This window comes from Spea bombifrons, chromosome 11 (assembly GCF_027358695.1).
Source record: "Spea bombifrons isolate aSpeBom1 chromosome 11, aSpeBom1.2.pri, whole genome shotgun sequence".
NCBI classification, from domain to species: Eukaryota; Metazoa; Chordata; class Amphibia; order Anura; family Pelobatidae; genus Spea; species Spea bombifrons.
In genome coordinates, this window is record NC_071097.1 from 22,628,460 (window position 1) to 22,642,508 (window position 14,049).

The following is a 14,049-nucleotide window of genomic DNA, read 5'->3' on the forward strand; positions in this document are numbered from 1 at the left end:
TGGTTTCAGACACTAGAATCCTTATTATGCAGAAAGGTTTGTTAAAATACACCAAGCCACATTTGATAGCAAGCATGTCAAAAAAAACTTTCACTAGAAAAACTATTGGTTACCTCTTCTAGCAACTTTAATGTAAAATGACAAATCCATAAAGCTCAATACACAATCCAATCAATTTGCAACAGGTATCTGTATTCATATACAACATGGACAGGTTATGAAGCAGACATGTAGTTGGCTCATCTTATGTCAATTCCTCTTTTTAAACCACTGTTTACATATATTATACATTTCTTCCACTTTTTCTTTAATAGTCTGCCATATCACTTTCCAGTTCCTTTCATTTCAAGAAATACTGAATCGCATTGGGTTTGCTCCAATAAAAATAACTAATAGTTGAAACAGGTGTTAAACATTAGTGTTCACAGAACAAGGTTGGTTTATATAATTATATAGGAAAGCACGTCTAAATTGTAATCCATTGACTGAAATATCAAATGTGACTTGTATACAATAAAAATGCTTACTCTTGCAAAAAAGTAGAGCATGAGAAATAAAAACTAAGATGTTCCACAGGAATAAAACTGTCCATTTTAACTTAAAACTTGGTGCCTGATCGGACAGAGCTGGCCAGACTGAAAGACTTGCCATCATTCAAGAAAAATAAAATTATCTTTTTAAAAGGACTAGCCATTCATTACACAGGGGCCCTTTATTAGTTCTTAAATCGAAGGCAACAGACAACACAAAATTAACCAGAATACTTGTGTAATAAGTAATGTTTTGCATTTTGTTCTTAAAAGTTCACCCAAATAAAAAAAAAAAAAGCATTTAAAAGCTACCATGACACAAATACATGGCTTCAAACATGTTTATTGAACCTGACAATTTAAAAACCACCACACGTCCAGACGAAATAATTTTTTCTTTTGGAGAACCAATTGAGATTAAAGTAAACAATTGCGTTCAATTAAGCTTAACTAGGTAAAATGTGTCCACATCCACTTGATACTAACTTAAAGAAATCCATCTTTACATGTATACATCATATTGCTGTTATAACCGTTTTACATACATGCGAGTTGTAATTTAAACATGCATATAATTTAATACATTAACTGCAAAAAAGAACATCAAATAAATGAAAAACAAAAAGGAGCATGGGGGCGGTTGTACACAACTAAGACAAAAACTTTCTGGGAAGTTAGCCATCGATTTACTGTAATTTAATGTAAAAGTACAGGAAGGCTTTCACCAATTATGAAGATACACTTGCCAGAATTCTGTCAAGCTTCCCTGGTTTAACTATGTTGTATTTAACACTGTAGCATATTCTTTTGAAACAGTTAACTCACTTTTTTAACAAGTTGTTTGCAAACAAATGTAAACAAAATCCCTATCCCACCCCCCCAAATAATGCATGCAAGGCTATGCAATACAGGCCTACATCAAACTTCATCTGGTTACAAAAGTGTTAATTTGACTGCATCACAGTATACATGCACCAAGTGATAGACCGGACTTCAAAAAAAGATCAGTTGAACTGCTTGTACAAAGTTGTTTATGGCCTTTATCCTGTGTGTTCTTTTTGGCGCTCATAGTCTTAAGTTAATTAGTGCCAATGAACATTTAGACCGATTACAGTATCGCTAGCCATTCGTTTGATTTCTGGGTAAGTCTAGTCCACGTGGGCCAGGCCTATCAAACATATTATTCATGCTTAAAGAGTTTAGGCTGGAACAGAAAGGGTAAATGAAAGTCATTGATATATTGGCTCCAGTACTGTGGCCCGGGATGATCTGCTCAAGAGCCAACATCAACAGTGACATTTAGCATTTAATGTAATTTGTGACATGTCAACATGTACTTAACTAGCATGGGATCCTAAATTTAGAGAATAAACTATGTCACGCCATAAAGTAGCTGTGAAAGTAGTATCTTACTTATAATGAACAAACAATTGCATTTAATAGTTTTTTTGCTTAAAAAAAATCAGCTGTGGGGAACACCAGAGCAGGGAAAAACAAGTGGCATCAGTATTTCCCACAATAGACAGCTATTAGATATAACCTGAATGATTTAGAGACTCTACATGGTACTTATCCTATGTCCCTTGTTGAGTAACAATGTATATTTAACAAAACCGCTTCTTTTTATGGAGCCAGTGCAGCTAGTAATTCTTATTCAATAAAGATATGCGTTGTTCTCCAGTCGAAGTCTGTTAATGGTTAGCAGCAGGAGTTACTCATTGTGAAGAAGGATATCGGGAGAAATCGCATCCAAAAAGAGAAGTTGGGGGATAAATGCGTACAGACTCCTGCCACTAATCATATTGATGCATACAGATATAATCTTAGGTGAACAAATATGGAAAAAAATAGCTTGGGACAGACAGTTTATCTAGCAGACTACAGCACAGCTAGCTTGTGAATTATTACTCAGTGCTGTACAAAAAATGTCCTTCCAGTTAATAATTGCTACAAGGAGTAGTGTGGTTGCATGTGCTGAAATACCAGTTACCATACATTACATACATTTGCTTTAGGACCCAAATATTAATTATAAAATAAAAAAAAAAAAGTTTGGATCCCAAGTACGGACAGTCACATTGTTTTAGAGTACCAACGTATAGCCACCATCTTTCTGTCAGTACATAGCCTCTAAAAGACGTATAGCACGTACTGCTATGAAAAGTTACAAGCTACGTATAGTAAATAATTGGATCAAGATTTTACTTAGAGGAACTTCTAGCAAAGTTAAATTTATACTGCAGATCAAACTACATATAGCTTGTGGTTTTCCCTTTGTTCAAATAGAGTTTTGGGTAGATTCAGGTTTAAAAAAGTCTTCCTACTGGACCTTCGTGGTATACACATTAATTGGGAATTTAAATAAACACACAATTCCGCTTTTTTTAATATGTAAACACGATTACACAGATTTAATCTATGGAACAAAAAGAAAAACGCATCATCAATATATCACTACTTGAAGGCCAAGTCCCAATAAGACATCTGCTCCAGCATTATTTTGACAAATCTTTTTCTAAGTCACGGCGATCTACAAACATAAAAATGTTCGCCTGTGAGAAGGGGGCATGTGTAAAGTACGTTCTGTTAGTTCCACAGTTATGTTACAAATGAAAACTCTCAGAAGGCTGCAGGGCAAGTAACCCAATACTTGAGTTCTGACCACACTTCCTACGTGTTATTATTTTATGGAACGAATAAGGTCCAAATTCAGACAGCATTTTTTTTTTTTTTTTTAAACACAATTTAGGCTCTTATCAAAACACGAATGCCATTAGCAATTAACTATTCAATTACCCAAAGGGTGTTCCTTGAAGAAAAATATAAAATGAAATTTTATACACCAACTCTACCTCATTAAGTGGCCTCATTTTTTTTATAGGCAGGTTCACCCTTGTCCCGGATTCCTATAACTGGAAACCACAATGTATTTCGCTTCAATGATTAAGGGACTGCAGCTAAACCCGTCACTAAATACACACGTACAACAGATACATAGTTTTATGGATATTGATGTGGCATCTTATAAACGAAATGTAGATCAGTATCAAACCCCACCACCCAAAACCAAGGATTTAATAAAGGCCTAACAGCGTAAAGCAACATTGAAGTTAGCCAAAGTTGCTTAACATTAAGGGGTTTCTAGAATCGGATGATGCTGGGTGAGTCAGTGGGGATTTTTATAGAAATTGTACCATTTTTCCTTGCTCTTATTTCAACAACTCACAAGTCAGTTTTCTTGGTCATTTCTACCAAAAAAGTGGCCCACATTTGCAGCTTGTATATGATAGCAGAAATATATTTTATTCAAGTTTGTTTTCTTGAAGGTTGACACAAACGTCTCCAGATATTTTTGATGGAAAAACCATCAAAAACCTCTGCTGGCGGAACACCAGCAAGAGGAATACTTCAAATATGCAGATGGATATATTGCTAATTTCCACACAGCTGTAACAGGACACTTCTTGCTTGCGCAATGCCCAGCTTCCATCTTATGCCTCCTCGAACTCCTAATACATTGTAAATTGATTAATAACATCAAAGGAGATCCCCAGCCATTTATAAACGCTCTGCTGTCTCAATTTTGGATTTCATTGGATTGATTTGTCTTGTAAAACATATTAACACCGTCCAACATGTTAAATAGCCGAAGAGACATTTGTTTGAAAGATATGTTGGCTTCTTCTGTGGCCAAGTACTGTACTGTGACTTTGACAATACTTTGTAGAACACTGATAAACATTCCGAGTTTATGGGAGCAAGGAATGAAAGAGATCGATCTTAAGAATTCCAAACCAAAGACTAGATATTGCAAGTATCGGCAAAGAGAAGAAAAAAAAATTGGGGTGGGGGGGGGTCATTAAAGGGGATAATGGGCAACTAAACATGGCTTTTGAATTTATGACAATAAAACCCAGAAATGGAAAACTCTGGTGGTAGAACATAAGAGCGGTGACCACTAGCTCAATAAACATAATATTTTGCCCACAATTAATGCTTGCATTTAACACTCATGTATCTTAATTCCAGTGCTAATTGGGAGACATAAAGGAGAAGCAGAGACGCTCAAACAAGAGTCAAAACTACTAGACTTTTGGTTTGCATGTCAACCAGTGGCAGCGATGTGCCCAGTCACTCAAAAACCTAGTCTTTATCTTAAAACCTCTTGTAAATACAGATCTTATTTTCTTGTAGTACGTTTAAACTGACCGAAAATTGTTGTAACATGAGACCATCGTACACGTTCATTCTTATGACACCATGATCTTGTCTGCCATGTACAGCGTACTTCGCCCTTTCACCTACGGCTGTTTCTCAAAAAGTAAATATCCAATTAATGCACCAAGAAAGTATGCAGGAAGTTCCACAGCTGCTGCGCAGATCCGCAAAAAAAAGTCTGGAATTCCCTTTTTAACCACAAATACAACGCACAACTTTTCCAAAAGAAATAGCAAGTGTGGTGTTTATTATAGTGAAGACAGACATTTAAGTAATCTTATTATGCAAAATGTAACCCTTTCACAGTTGCTTACTTTCATGATCTCACATAAGTGCAATTTCATTTTGCTCTGGAAAAAACATCCCATTATAGATATTAGATTTAAAAATAGATGGGGAATCTCCCAGGAATCAGACAGACATACTACCTGCATTTACATGCCTGCACTAGATACTCAACTTTAAGAACACCTGAACTCTGAGGTATGTCACCATTACCCTAATTAGAGATCATGAGTACCAATTTAAATAAAAAAACAAAAAAACCCAAAACAAATGAAGAATCATGCATGTCCTTAAATCAATGGAAGTCGAGCGTTATAACTATGACTGCTTAATATTGTTAAAAATTTGAGAAACTGAATGTCAATACTCATTTTGACAGGTAACAAGATTTGGAAGCATCAGAAGAAGAAAATGTATATGTAGATATTTACCTGAAGGTTATTTTTGTTGTTTTGGGTCCCCTCTTGCCCACACACACATACAAAAGTTGAATTAACCGGGTGGCCTGTCAAGAGCACTCGCAAAGAAAATCATGCCACCAAGACCTGGAAGCTGCAGGTGAACAGCGTTTATAGATTGCGTGAGGATTAGAGATACCGATCCACACATTTCAGTTTGAACACACCAAGAAAAGAATGCCCAAGTTGTATATAGTTTTGGTGGAACACTTCCCCTTTGGAACCAAAAGCCCTGTAAGAACAAACCTCAATGCTTGATGGTGCATACAATATATAGACCCCTATGGCCCTGAGCCAGCGCTGGGTCACCCAAATGCCTCTCATTCTGCAAGTATACTGTGTTATACTATTACCAACAGGACTTGTGGGGTCCTTGGGTAATCATCTTAAGAGCCGCTATCACTATACAAATCCAGTTTACTGGCTCTGTACTGGAGACATGATCTGGTACTCTTCCTTACCAGTAGAGACTTACTATTGCCCACTTGTGTGAAAAGACAGGACAAGTAGAGCACCATAAACTAATGGTGGGTGTCAGGGCATGTACAAGATAACCCAAGGAAGCTAATGTGGTTGATATACCATTATTAGATATTATCTTTATGGTATATTTATGCAGCAATAAGTGCATAAGATTATGTTGAGACACACACTGCCCTTAAAGTGTTTACACCAAGTTCAAAAGTTCAAGAATGTTCAAACTTACACACATTGGAAAAGTACTGAACTCAAACAAGGCAAAATAAAGCCTCCTCTAAACATCAATGGATTAATTTCCTTGAATGCCTTGAAGCTCCAAAATACCACCCCTCACAACATACTTAAAAATCTTTCGCGTGATAAAAATCAGCAGTGTCAGCATTTTTTTTTTTTTTTTGGAAAGCATGCTATTTCTGAAGGGAAGTTTTTCTTTGCAGAGCAGTCAGACATCTGGAAGCAGTCAGACCCTCTGTCCCTAAATAATTCACCTTTGCAGATGTCCACAAGAATCCACTGTACAATAAAAACAAACAAAAACATTTCCATTCTGACTGACAACTAAACTTTAAAAAAAAAATAAAAAAGTAAAAATTCCTCTTTGCCCATCCCTTTTCATTGGAGAAATATACACTCACTGACCTCTTTATTAGGTACACCTTTCTAGTACCGGGTTGGACCCCCTTTTGCCTTCATTCTTTGTGGTATACTTTCTACAAGGTGCTGGAAACATTCCTCAGAGATTTTGGTCCATATGGACATGATGCCATCGCGCAGTTGCTGCAGATTTGTCGGCTGCACATCCATGATGCAAATCTCCCATTCCACCGCATCCCAAAGATGCTCTATTGGATTGAGATCTGGTGACTGCAGAGGCCATCGGAGTACAGTGAACTCATTGTCATGTTCAAGAAACCAGTTTGAGATGTGAGCTTTGCAACATGGTGCATTATCCTGCTGGAAGTAGCCATCAGAAGATGGGTACACTGTGGTCATAAAGGGATAGACATGGTCAGCAACACTCAGGCAGGCATTTGCGTTTAAACGATGTGCAATTGGTAGTAAGGGGCAAAGAACATGTCCCCCACCAGCCTGAACAGTTCATGCAAGGTAGGATGGATCCATGCTTTCATGTTTACACCAAAGTCTGACCCTGCAATCTGAATGTCACAGCTGGATCGAGACAACTTTCTTCCAGTCTTCCATTGTCCAATTTTGGTGAGCCTGTGCGAATTGTAGCCTCAGTTTCCTGTTCTTAGCCGACAGGAGTGGCACCCGGTGTGATCTTCTGCTGCTGTAGCCCATCTGCTTCAAGGTTCAACGTGTTGTTCAGAGATGGTATCCGGCATACCTTGGTTGTAATGAGTGGTTATTTGAATTACGGCTTCCTTTCTGTCATCTTGAACAAGTCGGCCCATTCTCCTCCGACATCAACAAGGCATTTTCGTCCACAGATCTGCCGCTCACTGTATATTTTCTCTTTTTCGGACCACTCTGTAAACCCGAGAGATGGTTGTGCCTGAAAATCCCAGAAGATCAGCAGTTTCTGAAATATTCAAACCAGCCTGTCTGGCACCAGCTATATCACATTCAAAGTCCCTTTTTTCGCCCCATTCTGATCCTCGGTTTGAACTTCAGCAAGTTGTCTTGACCACATCTACATGTCTACATGCATTGAGTTGCTGCCAAGTGATAGGCTGATTAACTATTTTGTTAATAACAAGCAATTGAACAGGTGTACCTAATAAAGTGGCCGATGAGTGTAGATGGCGACAAATTTACCCTCGGGTTTTCAACCCCCATAAAAGTGGGATGTAGGAACTGCATGCATTTTTTTTGGTTTCGATCACAAGTAACACGTGTCCTGTAACAAACAAAATTACACAAAGTCACAGGTTTAGGCGTCAGAAGCCATTTGAAGTTTTTTTACCGTGAGGACTTCACATAGCCCTACCATCAGATCAGATCATGGTAAAAGATTCGGAATCACATAAACATCTCTCTTTAAGGACAGAACACTCTAGGGAAATGAAGTCATTTTTGAAGTAAACGAGAACAAAGAGCAGACTATACTGGCAATCTTTTGAATTTTGCAACATGACATTGTAAGGAAAATTAAGACTGTATTAAAAAAAAAAAAAAAAAAAAAAAAAAAAAAAAAAAAAAAAAACTATAAATTCTTAAATTTAGAGTAGGTATATACAGGGGCCCACAGAAGAAACTATTTCCTCAGAATTTTTTTTTTAAATCAATTTTTATATTAAACACAAGTAGGAATGGGAATAAAGGGCCAACTCAAGCCCAATATCCTATGTAAGAAACAAGTAATTCATTGTAGCATTTGTGGGTACAATATGACACCCCCTGTGACTGCACTGTCCAGACAGCAATTCTCCAAATTGAAAACAGAAGCTAGAAATACACTATCAAAGATTTCTGCATTGCTAAACGTCTGTCTGCAAACTTTGTGTTATTTTTTAAGTCTTCAAAATAAACCCGTCTATTTCCCTAAAGAATTTATCAAAGTTTCTTTATAGTATCTGCATTTTTTACATAACGAAGAAACTCACTAACTGAAAAATACCTTTTTGAATGGATTTGATACAGTTACTTGTGCGAGTAGAGGGAGAGATATATTAAGCTCTATTAAAAAGGAATATAAGTGATTCATAAATAATGTTTAAAGATAATTCAGCCTCTGATAAAGCCACACACTTCAACACCTTATTAAAATTAAGCGTGAGACAAATGCTACATGCAATGATTTATAAGAATTACTTTAGTAAATATGTAATCTCTTTTTCATACAGGTCTCATCTTTTTAGATTGCATTACATAAACATTTTCTTGAAACAAACAAAACTGCCGTAAAATATAGTACATAATGCAACAATTTGATGAGTTCAGAATTTTGCTAAATATGTGGTTGTACGCAACTATATAGGCACCATACATACTAATTGGGGAGGTGTAAGTAAGCCTCCCAAACACATTACTAAGGTTTTGGTGGCAGTTTAAACTGCTTTGTGTGCCCACTATGTAGGAGGTGAGAGTAGGTTCTCACCCCATTAAGAGTGTGCTTTGACGTGGCGGGCGAGCTTAATTCTGCTTTGGCCAATTCATATAACCAAATCCTAATTTATGTTTATACATTTGTTGCCAACTTTATTAGCGTAGCGTAGACAGTTTTTGTTTTTCTATACACCATACATACTAGGGTCTGAACCTTTGCCGTGCTTGCAAAAACCTACACTGTGCACATTGAAAGTTTCCCTGAGCAGCCACAATATAGCCTCAACAATTTAATAGATTTATACACAATTTGTTTAAGGATTCCTTTATTTTCTTCTTTTGACATGCCATACTGCTTCTTGAAAGAAAAATTATATAATATATATATAATGACCAAACAGGATTCAAGGCTCACTCTGAAAGAAATATAGATTTTAGCCACTTGGCTATGGATAGCTGCAACATTTATTTATATTGTCCTTTCTCCAATCTATATAGAAACAGGTAGTCAGCTTTAAGAACCTCAGATGAATCAATTTAGATAAACACGTCAACTAGGATTAGTTAGCAGTTCCCAGGGCAAGGTATCACCAAGGACCTGTTGCGTGGTGAATGAACCAGTTAGATGCAGTAAATCGCAACTATGTAACTCATTCACATACAATATCTTGTACCTTGTACATCTATTCACCAATGCCTTTTAAATTTCATCGAGATGGGGGGGGGGGACAAAAAAAAACCACATTTCATATGGTTATGCATTTAAAAAATGGATTCCCTGCCATTGAATTGAGCAGCATAGTGTAGTTTTGTTTATTATTTGTGAAACAGATGAATTCTAATGGTTTAAGATGTTTTTCCTCCATTTTATGCACTTGTCGGATAATGCAGATCTTACCAAGTTGCTGGATCAAAACAAACAAGACTAAGCAGGGTGGAGAAGTGTAAAAGACTATTCTTCACTGAAATTTGTAACTAGCTGATCTTCAGAAAGTAATTTTGAACACGAGTGAAAAAATAAACCCTGTTCAAATATTTTCTTAAGACATACTTTATTCCTTACAGGATATAGTCCAATTAATCAACTTTAATCACACAACGTCTTGCTGCAAATTCCCAACTAAATGAACAATTCCTGACAATGTATCCTCTTAAGACATTCTGATTCCAACACCACGGACGTTTTATTACTCCTAATATGGCCAAGTTTCCTACATATGGTGTTACAGTTAGGATTTACTTACATTTCTTTTGTTTAGAAATGGATTGTGGCACATTTTACACTGAATCCAAACCATTTAGCAATCAGTCTTTATAACCCAATAACGCTTTTTGTTTGTCTTAATAGGTAGTAAGCCATGAGTAGAGAGGTTTTGGTTCTAGACATAACCAGAAGTTAAGCAGCAAGTCAATATAATGTTTGAGAAGGGAAATATCCAGTTATTCCATGTCTACATGGAACGGCAGCCTCCACTCTTCTTTAGTTCTAAGCTACTGTAATACTAAGGAAAGGTACAACTTTCGCTTGCTGGACAACCTAAAGTTTTTATAGGGAACTTAAAAATTTTTGTAAGTTATGGCTTTCCAGAGACTTAATATGACAAAAACAAACCTGGCTCATTTCAGGTTTTATAGGTCCAGCTGTCAAGACTTGCTTTCAAAAATTGTATCACATGGCGCAAATACTGCGCAATGTCATATTATAGACGAGTGTTTTAACAAATGCACCAACACCTTATGAAAAGAAATGGTTAACATAAGTTTTTTTTTTTTTCTCATTCTTACACACAGATTAGTAACTTTACTGGACGTAGACATCCAAAACATACATGTTAAAGCTCTCTCTCCCACCACCACATTTATACCGAGAACTCCAGAAAAGAAAAAGATTGTACATTCAGGTTTTGTTTTATCAAGCCCTGAAGAATTTAGAAATCTTGCCCAGTAAAGCACTTTCTGCACACAGCAACCTCTGATTGAAAACAGATTTCAAGTCTCCATTACTACATTAACAAACAAATCCAAAAAAGCGGCCTGCTCAAAAGGCTACGTCTTAACAGTTGTTTTTGGAAAAATACAGATGAGAAATACCGCTAAACTTTAAAGGTTAGCTGGGAAGTTGAGTGTGTTTTGTGAATTGATCTCTTTAAAAACATTTCATGAACATTTTAAAGCATTAGCAGTCTTCCTTTTGGGTCCAAGTACAGAACAGACATACCAACACACCTTTTGTACTAGATAGAACAAAATAAAACACTGAAGAGTTGAAGTAGAACAGATCTTGATGCATATGAAGGTCCAATTTGATAATCCAAAACCAACTACACTTTACTGTATACGATTACCTTGTATAACCAGAGCTGTAGGTTTTGTATTCGTACCCTTTACTTATGTTGTGTTACGACTAAGAAATGACTAAAGTAAGCAGAAAGGAACCTTGAACAGTGAAGTGACCAAATTGCAGAATATTCATATTATGCATGTATAAGTTAGACAACCTATTAGTCTTCTGTCCAAACAATATTGGACAACCACAGTTTAAGATGTTCGCCAACAAGTTGTTTTTAATTTATATCCCTGTGCAGAAAACCATGCACATTTTTCCTTTATCTTAAAATCTCATTTCCTACAATTTGTGTAGCGTAGAAAAGCTTTACAGCAATTCACTTTTTTTTTTTTTTTTTTTTAAATATGAAGGGAGAGAACATTTTTCCCAGGCATCACTGAACAATTTGTGGCAACGTAACAGAAAACAAAAACTACAGACTGAATTAGAGGTGGGTGGAAGATGTAAACAAATTCCTGGCACGGATTGTAGACACTCTCCACAGACAGCCATGTTTCACCCTAGGAGGAGTCTAAATGGGATTCCTGCCAATGATAAAGAGCAAGCCAGTCAAAATGAAGGCAACACTACTCTGTAATAGGAGTCCTATAGTATATTTCCTATAGTTTTTATCAGCAACCTTCAACTTGTATATATATATATATAGCATCTCACAGATTTTTCATGTAGGTCTAATATCAAACGAAACCTCTTCTTCCCAAAGAGTATTCATTCAACCGGATAAAAAGAGTCCAGCCTATAGACCAGATGGGCAGCATGCCTGTTTCTAGAGAGTTTTACCAGCCCTTGGTTTCAGACAAATGCCAACACAAATTCACCATGGGATTCCAAATCCACATCAGTCTGTTATAATTACCACATTCAGCATACAAAAAGGTTAGACAATTGAGAGATACAGTACCACACCATATTATCCTTACATGTATGGCTATATTAAAAAGTATTTTTTGACCTTACGTTAAACAAAATGACCAAGCATGTTGACTCATGCGCCGCTTTCCGTTAAAGCACAGTACTCAACGTCGTACCGGTGATTTGAGGAACCCAACATTCTGATGTCTTAAACATCCACAGAACTGTAGCCTAACCGCAAAGTTTCTAAGATGCAAATGCCATTGGTGATCAGAGTGAATCCACATCATTGAAAAACCCTAGAGGAACACACGTGACAGATTCCATCTCTCATTTAAGCAGGAAGTAGAATTATCCAAGAGGGTATATGTGCATTCTAACGCAGTAATATCTGACAGAATATCAGGGCCTGTTATTCTCCATGTAACGCATATGTACCCAACAGGTTTTTTCTCAAATAAACATATTTCTCCTCTAATAGCTCACACTGTTTTTACAGTTGTTCCTGCTAAAATGTTAAAACATTCATATGGGGAATTCAGAAAGCCAAATGTTCTTATGCATGATTCACATAACACATGTACCGCTCTCGCCAAATTCCAGTTAAAGATTATTCAAGTAAAAGAACAGCAACACATTTAACATCAGCAACTATGAAGCACTATAGACCCAACAATAGAGAGAAACAACTCAAGAAATCTTACGGGTAGTTGAAGGGAAACAGCTGAACTGTAAAGTTTCTCCGAAATAAAATTTTTTTAAAAATTTGTAACAAATATGATGTTATTACAGATATCACACAGGAGTGTCATTTCATTTGGATCTCTGCTAGATGTAGAAGAATAATGCAAGTTGTAACGTATAGTTATAGACGTAAGAGCTGTAGAGAGTATCGTTTATACTTTAAAGATGTAAGTATTTAAAGAATTGATTTTTTTTTCTAGCACTTGGTATTAAAGTAACACTAATGCAGGAAGTGTGATCTTTATGGTTAAGCAGCAGTACTGTGAATATTTCTTGTAATTTTACCATATGTTACTGCACGGCCACTGTAAAGATTCTATTGGGACAATTAATTCCCTTAACAGCTATAGAATAAATAAAAGCATATTTTTATTGCATCTAAATAGCCTTCGTCTTCACATCCAAGTATAATGACTAGCGCAGGAAAAAGTCAATTCGTCATTCCCAATTGCCGATAAATGCCACCTGTCCAAGTTTGTTCATAGGGGGAAAACCAGCCTCTGTATCAGGTCGGATATTAAACCAATTGATGTTTTTAAAATGCAAATATTTTAAATAGGAGATGGAACATATGGAGGAGCAGATGCTTACTAGTTCGGAGATACACTATATTAAAAAAGGTCGGTCTTTGGTGTTGCACAGAGCGTTGAACAGCAGCAAGGATGCCAATAGATAGAGCACCATGCCACCCAAGAGTGTTTTACAACAGCTATATAACTATATCCACATGTTAAATAGAAATATCAAAATTGAAAAATTGATTGTTTCCAAGTAAATAGCCCATTCAATCATTTCATGTTTTCAAGCCATCTGGGCTCATTGAGTTAACATTATGGCGCTCTTACTATAAAACATGTTGCACACATCACGCCCTATTGAAACTATATTTAAAAGTGGCGTGTTAAAAAACCTCAGTAAACGTCAATATAAAATGAGAACACTGCTTAACAAGAATTATCACACCATGGGGTGTAAAACATGTAACACTAATGAAGTTACAGTAGACAAATGCATGCGATTTAAGTTAAGCGCTTTATAAAGAAAATTAGGTCCAGGATTTTGACTTGGCCTAATACATAATACCAAACTGACATCACCGGCAACCCGAGGTATCATGGGAAGGGCC

At 36.5% G+C, this 14,049-nt stretch overlaps 1 protein-coding gene across 1 annotated transcript in view; it reads right to left on the bottom strand.

Annotated features, from left to right (window-relative positions):
- The window catches only part of BICC1 (BicC family RNA binding protein 1), a 72,161-nt gene that overhangs the window by 43,895 nt on the left and 14,217 nt on the right, over positions 1 to 14,049 (bottom strand). The window lies entirely within an intron of this gene.